Here is a 22103-nt window from a genome sequence, read left to right as displayed (position 1 = left end):
AGGAACCACTTCAATGGGGAGTATTTCATATGATGCTCAGTGGCGTTTTTCAGCAGAATTGCTAATCCAGAGTGACTTTCAGGTTTTGGAATGTCAAAGCAAATTTAGTACTCTATGGAGAATATTTAATTAATTGTTAAAAAAAAATCTCTCTCCATCCTGTGCTTCATAAAATCAATGCAGACTGGGCTAGAGGCCCAGTCTTTTTTAAAGCTTGCTGGATATAATTAACAATTATGACTATATTATTTGGGGAGATTATATAATCTTCTGCTATTTATTAGCTGAGAACAATTTAAAATTCTACTTGTCCTTGGATGTTACTCTTAAGAAGCATTAAGATGTAAAAAGGTAGGGAAAGCATTCAGTAGTTTACATACTCACTGCTCTGTGTCAAGTGGCTGAGCTGGTGCCCAGCAGGTCACTAATGCTAAGCAAATGAGGAGTAGACGTTAGGAAATCCGTTCTGCAGTCTCACAGTTACCCTAATTCAAAAGAGAGAGCTTTGAGTTGTTTCACGTTGACATGGTTGTCATATGTGGGTCAGAAATTAATTCATACATTTTCTCTGCATTCTTCTTTTTATTCTGACAGAAAGAAGCCAGAACATACTATCAGTCCTTTGAGAACACAACAAATATCACTACTTCACAACTTCCTTGAAGAGGTAAGATCATGTCCTCTCTACCATAAAAGAGTGACCTACTATCATGAAAAACACTTTACTTCTTTGCTAACCATAGTTTTGTTTTGTTTTTTAATTTTTAATTGAATGCCAGTTTATTTTTTATGGAAATAGCATTTTGAATTTTACAACTAATAGGCTTGGAATTGTAAATTATCACCTCACATGAAGCTCTTTACAGTTGATGGCTTCTGGCAGGGTGGAGGGTTGGAAAGCACTCAGTTTTCTTTCAGGGCTGGCCACTGGGAGTCTGACCATGCTCCAGTGAAGACACGAGGGTGGGGAATGGACCTGGGAGAACTGGGGGAGATCGGGGTACATTATGTGAAATTTCCAAATAATCAATAAAAATATTATGTTAAAAGGTCACTTTATAGGTTTTAGACTGGCTAAATGAAAAGATCTTGGTTTGAAATGAGTGTTGAACCGAGGGCCTCTCTCCTGCTGTGGCTACCCATCACAGTAGAATTTCCTCTGTACTTAGCAAGTGCTAGGCTTGTTTGCATGTGCCTTTATGTAAAGTAATGCACTTATTTCCTTCAGTTGGCTCGGCAAGGTAGCTAATAGATGATGTCCACTTTACAGATTAGGGGCCTGAGACAAAGCTCACCCAAACCGTGCACGTGGGAAAAGGAACCCCAAAGCTGTGCACATGGGAGAAAGAAACCCAGCCACAGTGGTAACCTGGGGATAGCTGCTCGAGGAAGAAATGCCCAAGAATTAGATTCTCCTATGTTTACATAAATCCCATCTGGATTTATATAATAAAACAAGTAACATTTACTGAAAATGCAGTCTATGCACAGCAGGCACACTCTTACCGTATATGTGCACCTGTCCCGTATCCAACAATCACACGAATGAATAAATGAGCACTTTAGCTCAGTTTGCAAATAGAAACTATGTTTTCTTTTACTTGGCACCTTGTAACTAGAAACTTCATAATAAAGGCAGAATAAAACTATTCAGAGATTGCCAAGGAGTGACCTCTCATTCCAGAAAATGCATTTTAATTTTAACTTGTTTTTTATTAAAGATGTTGAATATACTATTGATAATTGGCCATGGCAGTGTTTATTTTATGGCTCTCATAAATTATTTTTGAGTGAAAAAGAAATTGTATCATGTTTTCATTGCAAAAAGAGTCAACATGATTGTAAATAACTAAGCATCTGCCATATAGATCAAACAGCCTCGCTTATGGCTATCTTAAGCCCTTTTCTGAATAGACCACCATGGGAGGAAAAGACATTTTGATTTCTTCTCATGCTCCTGCTTTCGTCCCAGTGAGTATCAGAATTCCAAAGGTACATAGTGTCCTTTGTGTGTTCTGCTATGTGGCAAACAGACACATCACAGTTACATCTTCCAAGTGTACAGAGCTGGTGTCACCCTGCAGGTGTTTCTTCATAGGTCACTTTCACTCCCTGTTGTATTTAGATGCATCCACGCTGGCAGACAAGATTGGCTTGGCTCATCCCAGCTGTTACCATGGTTACTGCCTTACATATTAATCTCTGGTGCTTATTATTGTATCTAAATCTCTCACAGCACTTTAAAGATTCAATGCTACCATGGCGTCCGCATATCTTATAAAACCTATTTGGAATTTGTGTCCAAGAGAGCTGACATTCTCTGAATATGATACCATGCCAAGTCTTTTTATGTTTCATTTTTTTCCCAGCTGGAAACACATCTTTAATTGGCATGTAAGGATTTTGCTAATCTACTGGGACCCACTATTTTCACTGTTCTGCCATAATATAATAATCCACATAGGTTTTATTTCACCATAGATGAAATTCTAACTAGTCCCAAACCTAGTATAAATACTACATATGAAATTTAAGATACTTAAAAGAAAAATACATTTTGGGGGGTCCATGTTAATTGTTTACATTCCCTTAAAAATCACGGGAGGAGTTTTAATAAAGACCCTTTTCAAATTATTGTCTAATACTACAGTTAATTCTAGAATTTGCTAATATGTACATGGAAGTTTAATTTATCCTACCAGCATTTATTAGGATGTTTTGTGTATATTGGGGGCTAATGTTAAAATATCAAGAAGAACTGGATGGCGGTGGCACACGCCTTTAATCCCAGCACTCAGGAGACAGAACCAGGAGGATCTCTGTGAGCTCAAGGCCAGCCTGGTCTACAGAGCGAGCTACAGGACAGGCACCAAAACTATACAGAGAAACCCTGTCTCAAAAAAACAAAGACAAAACAAAACAAAAACAAACAAACAAAAAAAAGAAGAGACAATATTTATCTAACCGGAGAAAATAGTATCTATGAAAACATGAAGATTCATGCAGTGTTTCTACACAATTTTATGCAGGTATTTCTATTTGGATATGTTTTTTAATAGCATGTGATCACCTCTGATACCACTAACTTCACCAAGTGGTTGAAGGGATGACTGGATATACAGTGGTTCCTGGGAAACATGACAGGTAGATGCTTTGCCCATAGATTACCCACAAAGCACATCACCGATGTTTGGTAGCTCTTAAAGCATTCCTTTATGTGTCTTAGCAGAACCCATTGCTTTTTCAATGCTCAAACACTTTCCTGGTTTCAAGTCATATTTTTTATGGTTTTATAGTATTGTGAAAAACTTGGTTGCTGATTTTATCATCTCTAATCTTAATTTATAATACAAAAGTCCCAAACTACATAGAAGTTAGGAAGAAGCTAGCTAGGTGGGCATGAGGAAGATATTTGAAGAATAAAAAATATGTATTGTTCTTGAAGTCTTTTACCTAAATATTGTAATCTGCTACAATTCAACATGACTTAGGTTGTACCTTCCTTCAGAATATTTATATTTTTTTCTTCATTCATAGCTGAAAAGAGCTTATCTTTTAAGAATTGTTTTGTGTAAGAAGATGTTTTTAGTTTTATAAGTAGGAGCTGCACTTGATGACTATTTATATTGTTGGGAACACTTAGCAACAGAAAGACAAACAGTAGGGCCACAGTGCGCCAAGAGCGAACAAAAAGAGAATGAAAACCTGGTATTTTTGCCATCTTTACTAAAAATAAGTACCTTGGCCTGCACTGATCACTACCTCACAAAGATTGTTCATGATTCTATGACGACTGTTTTCAAGGTAGATTATCCATTCTAAAAATAAATTTGATTGATGACTTTAGGATGTCTGATCATGCTTTTACAGAAACCTTTTGTACTCTGCTGTGAGCTGCTAATCACACCTGGTACCCAGGTCTTCTGGCTCTTATTGACCAGTGCTAAGCCTGGGTGAGGTTTGAAAGAGGGATATCTACTTAGTTATCTGGGGACAGAGAAAAGGAGAGTTGCCCACATCCTCTAGCAGGAGTTAAAATAACAATGACAGTCCTCCTACTTAGCAGGCTGAGTCACAAGCACATTCTTCTGCTTCCTCAGCAGTCCTAAGCAGATTGTTTGGGCTGGAGTTTTGGAGGCAGAGGTGGGCACCACCTGCTGTAAAAAGACTGCTGCGATTAAGGATTGTCTTTTAACAGTTTGGCCAAATAGAAAAAGAAAAGGAAAACATTTGGTACTGATAAGCACATAGCCTAATGTTTAAATAAGTGAGTAGTGATCAGGGAGAGCTGAGAAGGTTCAGTTGAGTATATGTTCTTACCACCATACCCGACAACTTGAGTTCCATTCCCAGAACCAACAGGGTGGAGGCAGAAAGCCAACTCTTACAAATTGTCTACTGACTTCCACATATGAAATGGAGTACTATATGAGTGTGCACACACTCATGTGTGCACACACACAAAAAAAAATGAAGAAATAAACAAGTAAATAAATAAATAAGTAAAAGCAATAGTGGTCCAGTCATGCTTATTATCCAATTAATTATTTTATAGGCTTTGAGAATAAGTTATTTAAAAAAGGAAGCTGGTTGTAGGTTTCACAATTCAGTCCTGCTGTACTCAGAAGACATTTGCTGTCTGATAGTGATAACTTTGTCTCAGCCAATATAGATACTAGGTTGTATTGAATAGGAATATAGTTTTACTTAAGCAGAAAGATTGTTATAGGTTACTGAGCAGCCTTTTATTAGAACATTGTTGTTACAGAAGCAAAGTACCTTGTAAAGAAAAGAGTTTATTTTGATTCATCCTTCTGATCTAAGGTCTAGGCCATCATCTGTCAGGGTCACAAGACAATGTTGTCATTACATGGCAGAGAAGACACATGTATGTATCATCTGGTCTCTCTTCCACTTCACATAAAACAACTAGTAATTCAGTTAAGGGGTCTCTACCCATATGGCCTTGTCTAGTTTAACTAACCCCACTGCTGAAACTTCCAAGAGACTTGAGTTCCTTCTCTTAAAACCTCACAATGGGATAAAATTTCAGTATATGAACTCCTGAGAGACGAAATCTATATCTAACCAGTAGCATACAGTTTTCTCTGGGGCCCCTCAGCTCCATCTCTTTTTGCTCACTTTGATTCCACATGATTGTCAATATCTTCTTTTACATAAAGACAAGATTTTCTTATTGCTTCTCACCCAGCCATGGTTCAGCATCTTACTTCTCCATCAGTGCCAGGTTTATGTAGTATTTGCTTATCAGTTTTTAATCACCTCAACTTTAACCCAATAATCTGTGACCACTAAAATAGATTAGAAAGTACATACATGGTTGTCAGGCTTCTACATCCTTAGGTGGGAAAAAGAAGAAGAGAGCTAACTGCAAGAACGGCATGATGATGAACTAACACCTCCAAAGCAACTAAAATATGTAAATCTATTTGCTACCTTCCTCTTACTTTCTGCAGTATTCATTGATAACTGGCATGTCCCATTACTGTATTCAGAGGGGTCCATAACTTGACAGCTTTTCTGAAGCTGTGTAAGGACACGCAGGCTCCTGTAATGGTTTTTTTCTGCCCTCTGCTTACCACCTGGAAGGGAAGTTAGAACTTTCTGAGACTAAAGCATCAAGAAGTCAGGTGAAGAAACAAATGAAAAACCCAGAGATAGTGGGAAATAGGCAAGTAGCTGGAGGGAGTGCTTCAGATGCAATTAACATTCCATCTTTAGATCTGCACATAACTGCAAAAATAAGATGCATTCATTTGGCCCTCCTGATGAAGGATGAACTAGATATACTTAGTAAGAGGTGTGCACATATTTATGTGTGTATGGGTGTTCACATGCACACCTATTTCAATACACATAGTTGCAAAAACCCACATTTCTACAAAATACTTTGCATGCATGTGACTGAGATTAAGGCACGTTAAACTCAAAGTCCTGTGATAATTCAAACTAATTCTAATCAGGGGCAGTTTATGTTATGAGGAACTTTTCAAGCTAGCCTTCAGCCACTATCCCAGAGATCTGGCTATGTCCTTAGAAAGTATATTGCCATTTTCTGGAGTTGTGTGATTGGTTTGTGTCCCTTTTGTGCCTCAGGCTTCTATTGCTGGGAACAGATACAAATATAAAACCTGGAGAAGGCTGTGGAGTGTCATGCCTATAGTCCCAGTGCTTGGGAGGCTGAGGTATGAGGACTGTCAGGAATTCAAGGCCATCCTGGCTGCCTTATTTCAAAATCAAAACAAACATTTCCTCCTCATTGCTCACTGGAACAATTTTCAGTCATCATTCGGAGGCTGAGGCAGGAGTGTGGTGAATTTGTGGCTAGCCTAGGCTATGACTACAGGGTGACATTTTATCTCAGAACTCAAAGGTTTCTGAGCAGGATAATTTGCCCTGTGAAGCTTCACTGGATGGCAAAGATGCAGAATGGATTAAGGGGTCAACTCTGAAGAAGAAAATTTGAGATTTCCACCATTGACATGCACCTCATGTAATGGTGACAAGAACTCTGTAGAAAATGAAATCTGTAGCTAGTGGTGAGGTAAGAATGAATTTGTGGACTGAGGATGTATATGCTTACTGAATATATGAAATGTTGGGACTACAGAGGTATGGAGAAGATGGTGCCATAAAAAAGCGAAGAACACTGAGGACCATTCACATTATAGGTGAGGGAAGAAGAGAAACAGAAGAGTTTAGCATAGTATAGAAGGAGGACACATGCCTAAGATGAACTAAGAGTGCTCTTACAGAGGCATGAATTGAGTTGAGGAGAATGAAGAATTTATAGCATTAAATGCAACAAAATATTAGTGAGCATCAAGGGGCATGAAAACATCAGTAACTGCCCAGCTCCTACCTCCAACTGTACTTTCCTGTCCTTTTTCTGGCTATCAATGCCTTAAGCATCTCTGTTGTTACCTACTGACACACCCTGATAGAAGTCAAAGAATTTATTTTTAAATTAGCCTATATTCAAGTGATGAGTTGTAATTCGACATCACCCGTCCTCTCCTTCGGTTCTCTCATTTAACTGGGCTCTGTGATCTCAGAAATCTCCCAGATTTTATCCCCTCAGGCCAGGCTTCCAATATGTTTGTCTGAATCATGTAATGACCTTGATTCTTGCCACTTTCCTGATCCTTATAAATAGATGCCACTCTCCATGTTGTGACCATGGAAGGCTGAGAGTACATCACCTTGTTTCTCTTTTCCATATAAAAACTTCCTAAACAAACCCAAACAGAGCTCATGGCAGATATCTCTGAACAATTTCTACACACACACACACACACACACACCCTCCCTCACTAATACCATTGTTTCTTCCCCCCTCCAACCACAATACCTGTTGCTTCCTAGTTAAATGTACACCTTCCATTGTTATCATTGTCTTTATTCATTATGCTCCTTCTATATGAAGGCCCCCATTTCCCCTCTATATTTTAGCTATCACTTCAAAGTTTATACAAACTGAGAATAGTCCTAAAAATAATTTGTATTAATAATAATTTGTATTATATTAGTAAGACACATGCATAGTCTTTTAACAGTCTTGGACTAAAGAAAAATCACGTATGATATGTTACCATTTCCATCTCTGTCTCCATGGCTTGGTCATGTTCTCAGAAACAAAGATTTCACCTTTCTTGTTGTTGTGCCTTCCCAACAGTAGTAGTGGATAATATTTAAAACATTGTTAATATTTGTTACTGAGTAACAAAAGATTGAAAAGAGTCCAAGTAATCATAAAGAAGTAATAGAGAAGTGACTACAGATTTTATGGATGTTGTTTTGTTTTATTGGCATTCTTCTTGGGGTCTGTGGTTACTAAGTGAGTGCGTGGGTGGGTGCCCACACTCCAGTGTGTGTGTGTGTGTGTGTGTGTGTGTGTGTGTGTGTGTGTGTGTGTGTGGTGTTGTTGTTTTAGATAGGAGAAAGATTATATTCATAGCCCTCCCTAAAAAAGAGAAAAAATAGGATGACACTGGCTGGCATTTTGATATTGCAGGATATTATTATTATAAAAGGCAGGAAAATGTTACATTGTTACATTCAGGCAGATAAACGAAACAGAGAGTCACCTAAAGTAGTAAGAAGGGCAGACAGAAGGATCACAGCGACAGGCATGTGTAAAGGTTCTGCCTTTGCTTCACTTTAGAAAACTGGATACTTTCACCATGTCCTTGGGAAAATGTCAAAAACAAAAAACAAAAAAACTTGTGCTCCTAGCAAAGTGACTGCAAATTCTGTCCTCCCTGTGGCACATATTCCAGAAGAACCCACCTAAAGCGTGGACCATCTGCACTCTAACTACACCCGAGAGCAGAGGAGCACATATCAGAGAAATACCCCTTCTCCCAGTTTGCTCTCACTTCTCCCACACCAACACCCACGGCTCTTCTCGTGCCTGTGAGGATTGGCTGTGCAGGCAGCAACCTGGGGAGGGTGACTTGAAGTGTTTTGTTTAATACTGTCACTGCTCTTGGTCTTCTCCTTTGTAAATGTTGCATTCTATTATAATCTCGAAAAATAGAAGAAACAACTTCTTTAAAGGTTACATTTTCCAGACATGATGGTACACTCCTGTAATCCCAGCAGTTAGGAGGTAGAGGCAGGAGGATCAAACGGTCAAGGTCATCTTTGCCTACATAGCAAGGTCTAGGTCATTTGGGGGATCTAACACTCTCTTCTGGTCTCTGAGGGCACCAGCATATATGTGCATGCATGCAAGAGAGTGTGCATTTGAGCACACACACACACACACACACACACACACACACACACACACACTGTAGCTTGAGTTTTCCTGCCTGGCCCACGGTCAGGACAAATCTCTCTCACCTGCCAGTCCCACAGCCACTCAGACCCGATCAAGTAAACACAGAGACTTATATTGGTTACAAACTGTATGGCCGTGGCAGGCTTCTTGCTAACTGTTCTTACAGCTTAAATTAATCCATTTCCATTAATATATACATTGCCACGTGGCTTGTGGCTTACTGGTACTTTACATCTTCCTTGTCCTGACGGCGGCTGGCAGTGTCTCTGTCACCCAGCTTCCTGTTCTCTCAATTCTCCTCTCTGTTAGTCCCGCCTATACTTCCTGCCTGGCCACTGACCAATCAGTGATTTATTTATTGACCAATCAACAACACATTTGACATACAGACCATCCCACAGCAACACACACTTTTTTTTTCTAAAGTGAAAAGAAAAAAATGCATTATACTTTTTTTCAGACCAAGTATGCTATTCAGGTTAGCTAATTTAACTTAACTCCTTTAAGAAGGAGTTCTGGAACTTTTTGTCATAGCTTTGTTTTGGTCCCATTCAACAGTACTGCTTGGGGTGGGAGGTAATTTTTGCAGTCAACCAAGGACCCAGGCTCCTGCCATTTGTGATTTTGCTTCATCATCATCTATAATCAACTGATAAAAGAGCACAAACCAAGAAGTACATGGAAGGTAGATACAGGCCAGGGCTGCATTTCCACTCATGTTTTTTTTTTTTTCATATTCATCTGGGCAGAGAAGGGCACTCTACCTAAGTACCCAGAATAAGAAGAAAGCGGCTCTGTAAACTGCTAGTAAAACATCTGAGTTCTAGTAGAAGTCTATGAAGCAGGACCTTTATATACATGGGTCAAATAGCTTAAGTGATGACAAAGCCAGACGTCAGTCACACTATGCAGACACAATAGTAAATCATAATTCCTATATCATGTTAAAATAGTAAATGTAATAGGCAAATCAGTCTATCAAAGTTAATTCCTACAACGGTACACAAATATGTTTCTTTAAAAATGGTCTTTATAGAAATAGTGTTTATAAAGATAACAGCTAACAAACTCTGATGTCTGGTATTGCTGTTCACTTACTACAATAACTTTTTGTTAAGGGAATTAACTTATTAATAATTTTCAAAGCTTCATTGTAGAATGAATAAATATTTATACTTTGATAGTTAAATTCATTGTTAGAACCATGAATTGGAGTATCAAATAAAAGCACTCTGAATTTAAGAGGAATGTGTGCTTTTAAGGAAAAGTAAAGGTAGACTAATGAGGAAAATACCCACACTATTTAGCACTTTTTTTAAAATGTAAAGATTTTTTTTTTTACATTTTGATGACCTCCCAAGTAATCACAAAGTCCCCTGTCATATTTTGCATTTGTTTAATCAGTACTATGTATTTGGATGGTAATGAACACATGGCAAGTGCCATTGTATCCAATTATTTATAAGAAGTTAATATTTGTCTTAGGGTTACTCTTTCTATGATGAAACACCATAACCAAAAGCAACTTAGGGAGGAAAGGGTTTATTTCACTCACAGTTCCATATAACAATTCATTATCAGAAGCAGTAAGAGCAGGACCCTGGAGGCAGGAGCTGATACAGAGGCCATGGATGGCTGTTGCTTACTGACTTGTCCCCAATGGCTTACTCAGTCTGCTTTTTATAGAACCCAGGACCACCAGCCCAGGGATGGTGCTACCCACAATGGGCAGGGCCCTCCTGTATCAATCACTAATTAAGAAAATGCCCTGTAGCCAGATGTTATGGAGGCATTATTTATCAATTGAGGTTCTCTCCTTTCAGAGAAGTCTAGCTAGTGTCAAGTTGACATAACACTATCCAGCACAGTATTGTTTCGGTGTTGTACAAAAGTAATTCTGTCGCCTCAGTATTCCATCAACTAAGCTTATTTGCTAATGAATTCTGTCACAGAGTGTTACTTTCCTCTGACTATGGAATTCTAGGGGGTTTGTGAGTAACCGCTTAACAGTCAGTGTGTGATCACTATTTATTCCCCAACAGTTAAAATTTCTCCTCCCTTTGAGAGTTGGTGACACTTTAATCACGTACGCGTGGCATTAGAGAACATTTAAAATAGAGAAATCCCAAGAGAACGGGCTATTTGCTAAAGTAGATGAAGAAAGACAAATTGATGCTTCCAACTGTGAGAAGTTTGAGAAGCAGTGAGTAAAAACCACATGGTTGAAGTTGGAGGCTGATGTTTTCTGGGTGTGTCTGTCAAATCTTTCCTCCTAAGAAGTGTGATGATGTGTCTAACCGTGATAATGTCTTGTAATTTTTTTTTCCTACTCATTTCGCTCCCACCTGCACTGATTTTTTTTAATGAATGTCAAGGATTCCAGTTGTGCTCAGTAATTACTACAGAAGGCAGTTTGATTCAGAGGCAGCTGTAATCTCTGGAAGAGAAATTGAGAATTCGCTAAAGCAAATACTTCAGTGAGCGGGTGCCAGAGCCTGAGTCATTTAAACTCACTGTGAGCAAAGCATGAGGCAAGATCCAGTAGTCATCCATCCTGAGTGGAGAGCAAAGGGCAGAAAAACACAAAAGACCTTTTCAGTGGCACAGCATTGTGGCTCTGTGAGTTCTTGTTACCAGAGAGCAGTGTTTAGTTAAAGTCTCTATGGGTTTTGACTGGGGGCATATATTTACAATTATAGTGAGCCTTGTTTGGGGAAATAAGAATGTTCAAGAAAACTTTGTTGACAAACCAAGAGGAATTTTCAAATTACAGTGCCCTCTATAAACCATGAATATCTAAAATGTCACACATGCCTACATAATGGATTTTTGTATATACTGAGAAAATGCTATTGGAACAGAGCACAGAGGCAGGCACGTTTTTCAATGAAGCTCTGCAGGAAAGTAGCAAACTCATAGGTATTTATAAATATAATATTCTTATGGTAGATTAGAGTAACTATATTATATAATATAAAATATTTGTTAATGGCTGGGGCTATAGTCAGTGATAAAGTACTTGCCTCACATGTATGAGGCCCTGTGTTCAATCCCCAGTCCTGCACACAAAAACATAAACTGAAATATTTGTGCTTGGATAAAAACATATTCAGCCTTATTCGCTCCACCGTAATTTTTTGATTTCAAGAAGTCCGTTCTTCAGCTAATGAGCCTGGCATCGAGAATCCGCCATCTTCTCCCAGGCTTCCTCAGCATCCTGTCCTCAGAGTCGCTGTCCTGTCTCCTGGGATAACGGCGAGGGACTCCAAACTGAACTCTTGGTTTCTGTTATTGCTCCACTACGACCCCCTCTCTTTCCCACATAGCAGCCGCGTGATTGTTTTAAAGGTCAACAGTATCCTGTAAGAAGCTATTGTATGTTGAGATAAATCTGAACGCTGGACCAAATTGTTTATGAAACAGTTCTCCTAGCACTCTGCCTTTGTCTAAAGACAGCCTCACGCACAGGAAGCTCGTTCTCGCCCCATGGCTTCTATGCCCACAACAGACTCTGGTCCTTCAGGAGCATCCTTGCCCCACGCAACACTCTCCTCCCTAATGGAGCATCCTTTCGTACTTTGCATAGATAGCAGCAACACATCCGTTTCTCCTCCGAGGTCATCGCCCCAATCCATCCTTGAAACTGAAGATTATTTAGGCAACTGGAGAGAAGGGTTGTCACACAAGCACGAGGACCTAAGTTCAGACACTCAGCATCCGTGAAAACACTAGGCCTTTTCTGACTTTCCTGTCCAACGATTCTGTCACCAATCATATCTTTAACCTGCCGAAGGAATCTCACCAGCCTCAGTTGCCAAGTTCTCTTGCCGTTAAAAGCCTAAATCTCCTCTATTTTTTTTTTTTTGTTGTTGTTTGTTTTGTTTTTGTTTTTCGAGACAGGGTTTCTCTGTGTAGCTTTGTGCCTTTCCTGGTTCTCACTCTGTAGACCAGGCTGGCCTCAAACTCACAGAGATCCTCCTGCCTCTGCCTCCCGAGTTGCTGGGATTAAAGGCATGTGCCACCACCCCCCAGCTCCTTTTCTTTCTCATAGTTAGGTCCCTGATGAAATGTTAACATTGCTGTGCTTAATAAAAAGCAAATGAAACATGTTGTCTTTTAAAAGAATAATATATTTCTCTGTAGTATTTGTTACTGTCTAGAAGTGTGTATTATTTTAATTTTATATTTCTTTGTTCTGTTTTTGGGGGTGCTTTGTGGTGTTGGGTGCTGAACCCAGGACATTGAGCATGAGTAGGCACACACTATACCATTGAATAACATCCTAAACTTGTTCAGATATGTTTTTTTAAATTTTGCTGCATAGGTGCCTACTATTAAATTGACCATTACATATAGGATAGAAACAGTTGTTTGTAGATAAATTAATTGCACTGGGTTTTTTTTTTTTTCATTTACTTGAAAATATTTTACCATCTCATAACCTTGGACTAATTATATACATTTCAGGCCTGGGGGTTTTCAATATTTTATGTCACATTCTGTCGCTTCAGGAGTTTGACAGAATGCAAGTAGCCAGCCATAAAAATTGACCTTGTTTCTAGAATTCACTCCAGGGTACAAAGACGTCTGTTCAAAGGGAGAAGTCAAACTGTATGTGAAGGCTGACCCATTTGGATCCAACCTGAGTTGTGAGGGAATTCCAAATGATAAGGATTTTATGGGCATCCTTTCAGGCTAGATTCACTGATGTAGTAAGCAAGGCAACTTTCAACTTATCTCAGAATTCCTGTGAGTCACAATTACAGCCAGTAGCAAGCACACCACAGCACATAGTCTGCCCCAAATCCATAACAAATAAGAAATAAAAGAATTTTCTGTTTTATATAATTCAAACTTCACTTTTATATGACTTATAGGGTCATATAAAAGTCCTTTCTAGAAGCCAGAGTCTGCTGTCACTAGCTGGGTTTCACCCCCCATCCATGTCATAGTGTAGCATCTATTAAAATGTATATTTTCTAATATATATGTATATAACATATATAAATGTATATAAACTCACTAGTTTATGCCTATAGTTTTTTTTTATAGTAATGACTTGGAAGATTAATATTTCTTTGTTCACTCTCCATTACTGTGTTTACTATGATTGAAGACTTCAGACTCCTCTGTCTTCCACAATTGAGTGTGAGCTGTTTATGGAGAGAGTCCATATGTTAATCAGCATTTTATTCGTGAGGCATAACAGAATTTCTGATATAAAACTGGTAAGCAATAAATGTTTATTGAATGAATTCGAGAGAGCACAATAACCACATTGATAACAATCTAAAACTTAAATGAACGCTTCAAGACAATCTCGTTAAAGCAATTTGTAAATTGGTGCCTTTCGGAGAAAGATCCAGTTCCACAGCCACTGAACTGTCTCCTACTTTGCTCACAACCTTTATTTCCTTGCTCCAGTGCCTTACCATTTGAATGCAGTTCTGACCACGTCTGTCCACACGCACAAGTTTAGCCTAGTCTCACATCTGAAAACAAGTGACATTCTAAATAACCTCATCAGTACACTGAACAACAATTTAAAAAAAAAAAAAACCTCTATAGCTCATTAAAAACTAAGACAGTCAATAATAAATTTCAGTGAAGCAGAACTCTTCAGAACATTGGCATAGGACTTAAAATATTAATAATGAAAACACCTTTCAATATAGTATGAAAGATAATGTCTTATTCTCTTCTTGTGAAAGCAGATCAATAAGTTATGTAGTTAGATAGATAATAGACAATTCAACATGAAGACACTAGTTTACAAGGCAGTTTTGTAAAAACAAATCTATTTAACAGATTATAGCAATTTGAGGTTAGGCTTTGTTAATTAATTCATTATCAGTTTAGCTCCTCACATAGAATCCAACCCGTTGCATCCCAAATACACTGTCATAGTTCAGGTCCACGTGCCCTTTTTCTAAAGCAACTGTCTCTAAGAGCATCTCCATGCTTAGTCTTCCTCCAGTTCACATTTCATTGGTCCATTATTGCTTCATTCTAAATAATAAACCTGAATAAGCCACACCCTTCTTCCCCATCTTTCACAGATGCTGAGGCCCTCCAGCACAGAGCCTGGGTGAGACTTAGTGCATCTCTTATGATTCTGTCTTTGCTTCATTTTTCCTATGTCTTCCTTCACTTCTGGGCTACAGGGAACAATCAGTGCTTTACATCTGTCCTGTCTTCATTCTATAGTAGACATGTGTTCTTTAGCCTCCTTTGTGCCGGTGGACCAGGTGCTATAAGTACAGAGATAAATTAAATGCAGCCTGCCACCAGGAACTCACAGCCTAGTGAGGGAAACAGATGGGACAGTGAAGAACTTCTAACCTAGAGTGAAGAATCATGTAATGAGAATACTGGGAAAGTGCCCGTTAGAGTGTCTTTCCAAAAATTCTTCCCCAGCCTAAGTTTTAAAAGACAAAGCAAAGTGGGGGAAAACATATTTGGGCATCAACATTCTCCCTTTAAGTTTCCTGACCTATCTTCTGCTAAGTCCTGTTCATGCTTTACATTCAGATGCTGCCTGTCATGGGAGGTGCTGTAATAAAAGTTTTCTATGCATGCCTAAAACTCTCCCCATCTCCCTGACAGCACATATCAAGATGTACGTTGTTGTTGTTTTCTGCAACCTCCTACAACAGCATTGTTTCAAACATCTTTTCAATTCCCAGATATACTAAGCCTTTTCTTTTAATGTTTTGGAGAGTAAACTAATTAATTGTTTGATGAATTAGAGTTGTAATCTTAGAGTGGACATCTTAACATCATCAGTTCAGCCTTCCATCATTCTAAACAATAGCTGATTTTTGTCATGTTCGTGACAGAATGGCCATTTGACTTTGCTTAATCACAAGCACTGACAAAGAGTATACGAATTTCAAAACACACAAACAGCAAATGCTCTGACTAATGGTGGTCTGCCTCTGGTTATATCCACTAGATGTGGCGTAAGATTTTAATCTTAACATGTTAGAAGCAAAACTTCATTCACCTGGCTCTATCTTAGAGGGAGAATTATTCATCAAAAGACTGCCATCTTAAATTTGAATTTAAAAATACAATTTACATTTTAAAAAGAGTTTGAAGGGAGAGACGCAGAATGACTGGGAAAAGCTGTTCCTAGTGGATTATTAAACAAAATACCAGATGTGGGATATCACCTTTTGAATTGATTATAGGAGCCCCAGAGGCTTCCCAAACAAGAGAGGCTCTTGCTAGTCCTTTTGGCTGCCCACCAGAACTAGATGGTAAGACCCCATTGCTGAAGATATTATATACCTTAGTTATATGACATAGATAAATCAAACTAGAACTGAGGTGGAAACTTCCTTCTTGCTGTATAGATTTCATGGATCTAGAAGGTTCTATAAAAGTTACTGGGAAAGAAAGAAAGAAAGAAAGAAAGAAAGAAAGAAAGAAAGAAAGAAAGAAAGAAAGAAAGAAAGAAAGAAAGAAAGAAAGAAAGAAGAAAGAAAGAAAGGAGAAAGAAAGAAAGGAGAAAGAAAGAAAAAGGAAGGAAGGAAGGAAGGAAGGAAGGGAGGGAGGAAGGAAGGAAGGAAGGAAGAAAAGGTGTCAACAGTCTTACCTACCTGTGAACTACAATACCAACCTTCCAGTCAAGATGTGCCCACATGTGAACCAGTGTCAATAATGTTATAGGGGTAACCAATCATTCTCTGTTTGGGATTTGAAGCCTACTCTTCAGGCGGGAATGCATGCCTAGTACTGTGAGCCTGATCAGAAACCCATGGTAGGTGGAGCCATAGGCCTTAGTAAGGAACTTAATATGGTGGCTAGCTAAATTAGCACAGCTTCAAACTGCTTTCTAAATATTTATGTTCATATTTAGAAAAATTCTACTCAACCTTAATCTAAAAAGCCTTGCTTTCCAGTGATTGTCAGTAAATGAAGTAACTCATAGTTTCACAAGATGTTCAACATAAACAGTGGCTGGGTCCTCAGCCCTAAACAAAACATTTATGCTGTCCCCTCTCAGGCTCAGTGGACATTGCAGAAGATGGAACTGAAAGAGTGTAGGAGGAGAGAGACAGGAAGAAGAAGTGCAAAAATGCCATTTTCTGGGCAAAACACAATAATTAAAGTCAAGAGCTCACAGCAGCTGCAGATACCTGGCTCTGCACATGAGTGGGCAAGCCTGTCCACAACTAGGCATGGGTAGAGGAAGGGCTCAGGGAACATCACTGCTGAACTATCTGATAGAGGTGGAGTATTTTAACTATTTTACAGGGAGAGATGGAGTTACTGCCTTGTTTAGTCATCAATGATCCCACCAGGCTCCAAAATGTAGTTCTAATCCAAGGGTCCTACAGATCACCCTGATTAAACTAAATGGGCTCAAACACAACCCAAAAGTCACAAATCTAAGAAAGGGACTGGTAGGCAGGAGCAAGGCATGAAGGCGTAGGAGGAAAGTAAGATTAGGTGGGGGAGGGAGCAATAAAAAAATCCATTATATATGTGTATGAAATTGTCAAAGAAGCAACTTTGTAAAGAGACAAGCTAAGATGGAATGATAAGAGCGAGGCTGAGAGCAAGTGCTCTTTCTCATCATTGACCAAGACTTTGTCTTCCAACAGCAGATCTAATTCATGAAAATCAGTTTCCAGATTTGGAATTTATGTTCTAAAACATTTTTATTGGCAAGTTTACATCCCCTTATTATTTTTTCCTGTGTTTTTAAGAACTGTCATTTCCTTCTCCAACTTTTAGAATCTTGTTTTTAAGCCGAGTACCTCATTTTGTCATAAATAACATGGCCTCTAAGATTACAGATGCCATAACCTCCAGGAAAGAAATGTCCAGGGCATTTTATCCTTAGGGGCTAACCATTCTTTTTTATAGTAGCAACCTTATGAACCAGCCAATGACTTCCCCTCTTGAGGAGTTAAAAGCTCCTCATGTCATGGTGATGTAACACCCATGGCTTATAAAGCTTTAGAGCATCTGTAATTCTATATGATTTTCCTCACATTTGTACCCAGAGAAGATTTGATTTTTACTGTGTTTTGTTATGTGATACTCAACAGAGTCTGACAGTCCTTGGATCACAGTTGATGCTGGGTGTCTTTGAAATGAAATCATCCACTTTCAAAAGTCCAATTTATAATTTCCTTCTTAAGCTTTATATCCTGACTTATACTAGTTTAAAACATTATTAAAGTTATGATGATCGAACTTCAACATTAACAGTAGTGATATAGGGATCAAATCTTAGATATTCATTGCTTCAGTAGTTCATTATACCCTTCAAGTTTGATGCCATATGTAAGATGACATATTTAGTAATTCGTAGAACCATGATTCAATCTTAGTTTTCTTGTTGGAGACCTATTATTTATCTCAGTGCAGAGAACTAGCATCTAAGTCCATATCCTTAATTAAATACCATTAGTAGAGCTAGAGTTCTAGACTATAGCATTTAGACTATTTCTGAGAGGTACTTGATCTTCTATGTGTATAATATATAAAAGGGCCTAGATGTATTACACAGTTGTGAAATGTATGTTGCATACCAAAGTCACAGTAGAAAAGTCATTATTCAATTTGGGATGATGAGTTACATTGGATGGTGTGGCAGCATTTAGTGAGCATTTCCAGCCTGCTTAGAATTATGACTCATTTGTATTATCCAGGTTTAACAATAACCTAACACTGGGAGGTTTTATATTCCGTGTCTATCATCATCAGAGTTAATGTCTTCTGTGCCCACTAACTTTCTTTATACTAATTTTTAATTAGCGTGGTGTGTGATGAAGAATGAGTCATCTGATAAAATTGTAGGTATTCTATATTTAGCTTGAGAAAAGCAGAAAGGATCCAAAACAAATACCTAGGTTTTCAGCTTCCTTTTTTTCATGTCATTATGAACATTACCTTTGATATTACATGGAGGACAAAGGGCAGCAATTTTGGGTTTTAAGCCATTTATCAGCAAATGCTTAAAGTTAGAAACACCCTTAGAATACATAAATATGTGCTACATAAAATTGTGATACCTTTAGAGATCAAACCAAGTTTCTCTTATGTGGTACTGGGATTGGGTAGTAACTGTACAAAGCATTATTGAGCCTCCATAAAAAGAGAAGCAATATTCATTTGCTTGATTCTGTTATGAAACTGCTTGTTTGATTCTTTTGTTCCTCTCTAGATAAGTAGCAGAACAAAATTATATGCCCTCTGTTTGGATTGAACTGCATGCTTCATGATTGATAGGGCAGAATGTCTCAAAGAAAATGCCCTAAAGTCCCTGTGCCAAGGTACTATAAAAACTGAGACTTATCTGTCTCAATCTGACACATAATAGAGTTTTCCTTTAGACTTTCCCAGCTTCCCCTTTTGCCAGTTTCTGACAGTATTTAATGCTGCCTGCTAAGAACTATAATGGATGACTAAATATGTTGTGTTCTTTCCAATATTTAATCCAAAGACAAACAATGAAGTACCTGTTTGTACAGGAATCCTAAGAGGAAAGTTCTAGTCCACTTCATCCCTTTTAGCACATACATCTGAATTATTCAGCACATTCATAATCATCTACCACACGTTCGCACTGAGAATCACCTCATTCATGTACAAAGCCATCAACCAGTAAAGAAAACTAAGCAAGTATACTTTAATAAGCCAATAGTAAATGCCAAGTATTAGGCAAAAATAAACACTCTAATAGCAATTTGAATTGTTTCCTAGTCTGGCCATCGTTGTACAACATGAAGTAGTTGTCTTGTCATAGAAGAGGGACAAATTTAAAAAGAGAATTCCTTCAAGGTATTTCTGCCTCTTTCAAGTATAACTATGTACAAGTTAAAAATTACCTTATTCCCTGTAAGGTAGAATAAAAACAGTCTATCTCATGATTAGATCTATCAACTCATCATAAAAGTTCTGGGCAATGGACATGAAAAGCACATCTATTTATAAGAATGATCATGTGTCCTCTCAACATACTTGACTCCACCCTTTCCTTTGGTCACTCTGTAGCGATATTTCTTCTCTGTAATTTTGCTCCTCACTGCTCTTTCCTGAAGTGATTGGCTTGTCTGAAAACACTAGTCCTCAAGCTTTGTCATAGTCACCAGTAAAAAGACTAATTTGCAAGCCCCGCCCCCAAGGAACTGATTTACTACATTTGTTTTAGAGAGGGTGTGTTGAAAATATTTGAGGATGCATTGGAATAGTTGATAACCTAAGAGCATTTCATTTTCATAATTTTGAAACTTTTTCCTGAGATGGATTAGAATACTTTATTGTGGGGATATTTCTAAACTCTTATTTCATGTTCTGTTATATGTACTCGGTCTTGTTTAGGTCTCTTCATTTGTTCTACTACATGTGCTTTAGATGGAGTTGAACTTCAGTTGCCTCTCCTCCACCATCATCCACAGCTACAAAACGAAGTTATTTTCTCTTGAGCTAATGGTGGCCAAACATCCATCTCTAATGGAAACATTCTCTTCATGTTTGCCTTATGGTTGGTAGTTGAGGACTAACTCAGTCAACAGTAAACAACTACTTGAAACCCACATTCTGATACCTGCTGGCTTTTACTTTCCTGTAAGGTATCAGTTATGTATATCTTTGACTAACCTCTTTTACACTTGGAAAGGAGGGAAAACAAGGGAAAACACCAAATCATTAAGCAAGTAGGTAGAAAAATGAGAGAGTGGCTTCTTTTTCCATAAAGTGTCATGATTTGAATCTTACCCCTAGATTTTTCTTGGAGAAAACAGTCCTTGGTAACCCAGAAAGATGTCAGAACTGTTTGGAGGATTGTCTCCTGTCGTTTCTACTTTCATGTTTCTCCTTAAACAATGGAGGCAGTGTGACAGCTGTATCCTGTTTTCTCATTTCTACACAGTCAAAGGACATACGAATTAAGGAACCACTTTTTCATACATTTTATGTATATATGTTACTTTTTCTAAGGAACAGATAATGGAGGAATCATCAAAGCATACACACAATCTTTTTCATGTGCAGGATCCAGGCATTCTGATACTAGATGGAGGGGCAGAAAAACACTCTGTATTTTAAACCAGGTGATAAGTGCAGTGTGTTTTAATTTGCACATCTAGTTTCATAAAGAATGAAAACGTGTTAATCTGCCATCACCAACATAAATCAATGGTCACTTGTCAAAAGTTGTCATCTAAAGTCATCAGCAATATTTGTGTGGAAAATGATTGAATATTCCAAGAAAGATGAACAAAACTATATTTTAAAACTAAAAATTTTTTCTAGAAAGCACATTTTTCTGATAGAGTGTGCTCACCTATAATCTACCTGAACAATCTAAATTATTAAAGTTTTACACAAGCTTTTCTATAGAAAAGACTAATTGATTCTGTTTTATGTCTAATACACTTTTTATACATGAATAGAAATTTATTGTAAGGCGAGTAACACATGACTTTCTCATAAAAATCATGCCTTAAAGTAAAGTGTTGAAAGGTAATGTGACAATTATTATTTTCTTATTATATAGCTCCTACTTGATTTCAGAAAATATTTGATAAATGTTACCAATTAGTCATCATAAAGATCCAATAGCAACAACTTAAAATTGGGAGAATGCAGGAGGGAAGCATTAAACTTGACAAAGGGAATGTGGGATATATAGATAGTCCGGTAAACTAAGAATTATCAGAAATAAGTAAAATATATTATTTTATTTCTAAATTTCAATGAAAGTTTTCTTATTGTATAGATCCTTACTGCAAGAGTCAATAATGTAATAAAATAATATTTAAATAGTAATTTATCATATTTAGAGACAGATATTTGGGCTACCTGTGGTCATGTCTAATTTTTTTTTCTCACAAACACAAAAACATGAATCCTTTTACCACACTCAGACAGATACTTGAGTAAACTGGTCAAGTTTTGAAGCACAGGGTGTAATCTTAAGCCTAGAAAAATGTTAAAATATGTATTTAAATATAAGATAATTTCAATACTGTAAAAATTTTTTAAGGAACAGCACTGATAATGGGAAGACCTACCCATAAGCTACAAAACTACTCTGCAGGGGCATATATTAATTAACATGTTAGATAAAAAAAAGTCTAAGTAATTGAAAATTGGAATACACTCACTTTAAAGTCATTAATTGAGTTTTTCTTGAGTTTTTCTTCAAACTGTTTCCTTGCTTCCCTAGTTTGATTTTTCTTGCTGTGATAAAATTCTGAGCAAAAACTACTTGGGGAGGAAAGTGTTTAACAGCTGACAGAACGTCATCAAGAAAAGCAGAGGCAGGAACCTGGAA

General features: G+C 37.8%; 1 protein-coding gene across 14 annotated transcripts in view; it reads left to right on the top strand.

Moving 5' to 3' along the window:
- The window catches only part of Map2 (microtubule associated protein 2), a 152405-nt gene that overhangs the window by 60558 nt on the left and 69744 nt on the right, over positions 1-22103 (top strand). For 12 of the 14 annotated variants that reach the window (XM_059278832.1, XM_059278830.1, XM_059278831.1 and 9 more), the window contains one exon: positions 595-667. The gene's annotated coding sequence lies outside the window, so the exon portion shown is untranslated. Of the gene's footprint in view, positions 1-594; positions 668-18989; positions 19099-22103 lie in introns of all 14 variants that reach the window. The other 2 variants (XM_059278821.1, XM_059278828.1) reach the window with 1 other exon arrangement.

The sequence above is a fragment of the Peromyscus eremicus genome, chromosome 13 (genome assembly GCF_949786415.1).
Source record: "Peromyscus eremicus chromosome 13, PerEre_H2_v1, whole genome shotgun sequence".
In the NCBI taxonomy this organism is placed as follows: Eukaryota; Metazoa; Chordata; class Mammalia; order Rodentia; family Cricetidae; genus Peromyscus; species Peromyscus eremicus.
This window is presented reverse-complemented; position numbering and strand designations above follow the sequence as displayed.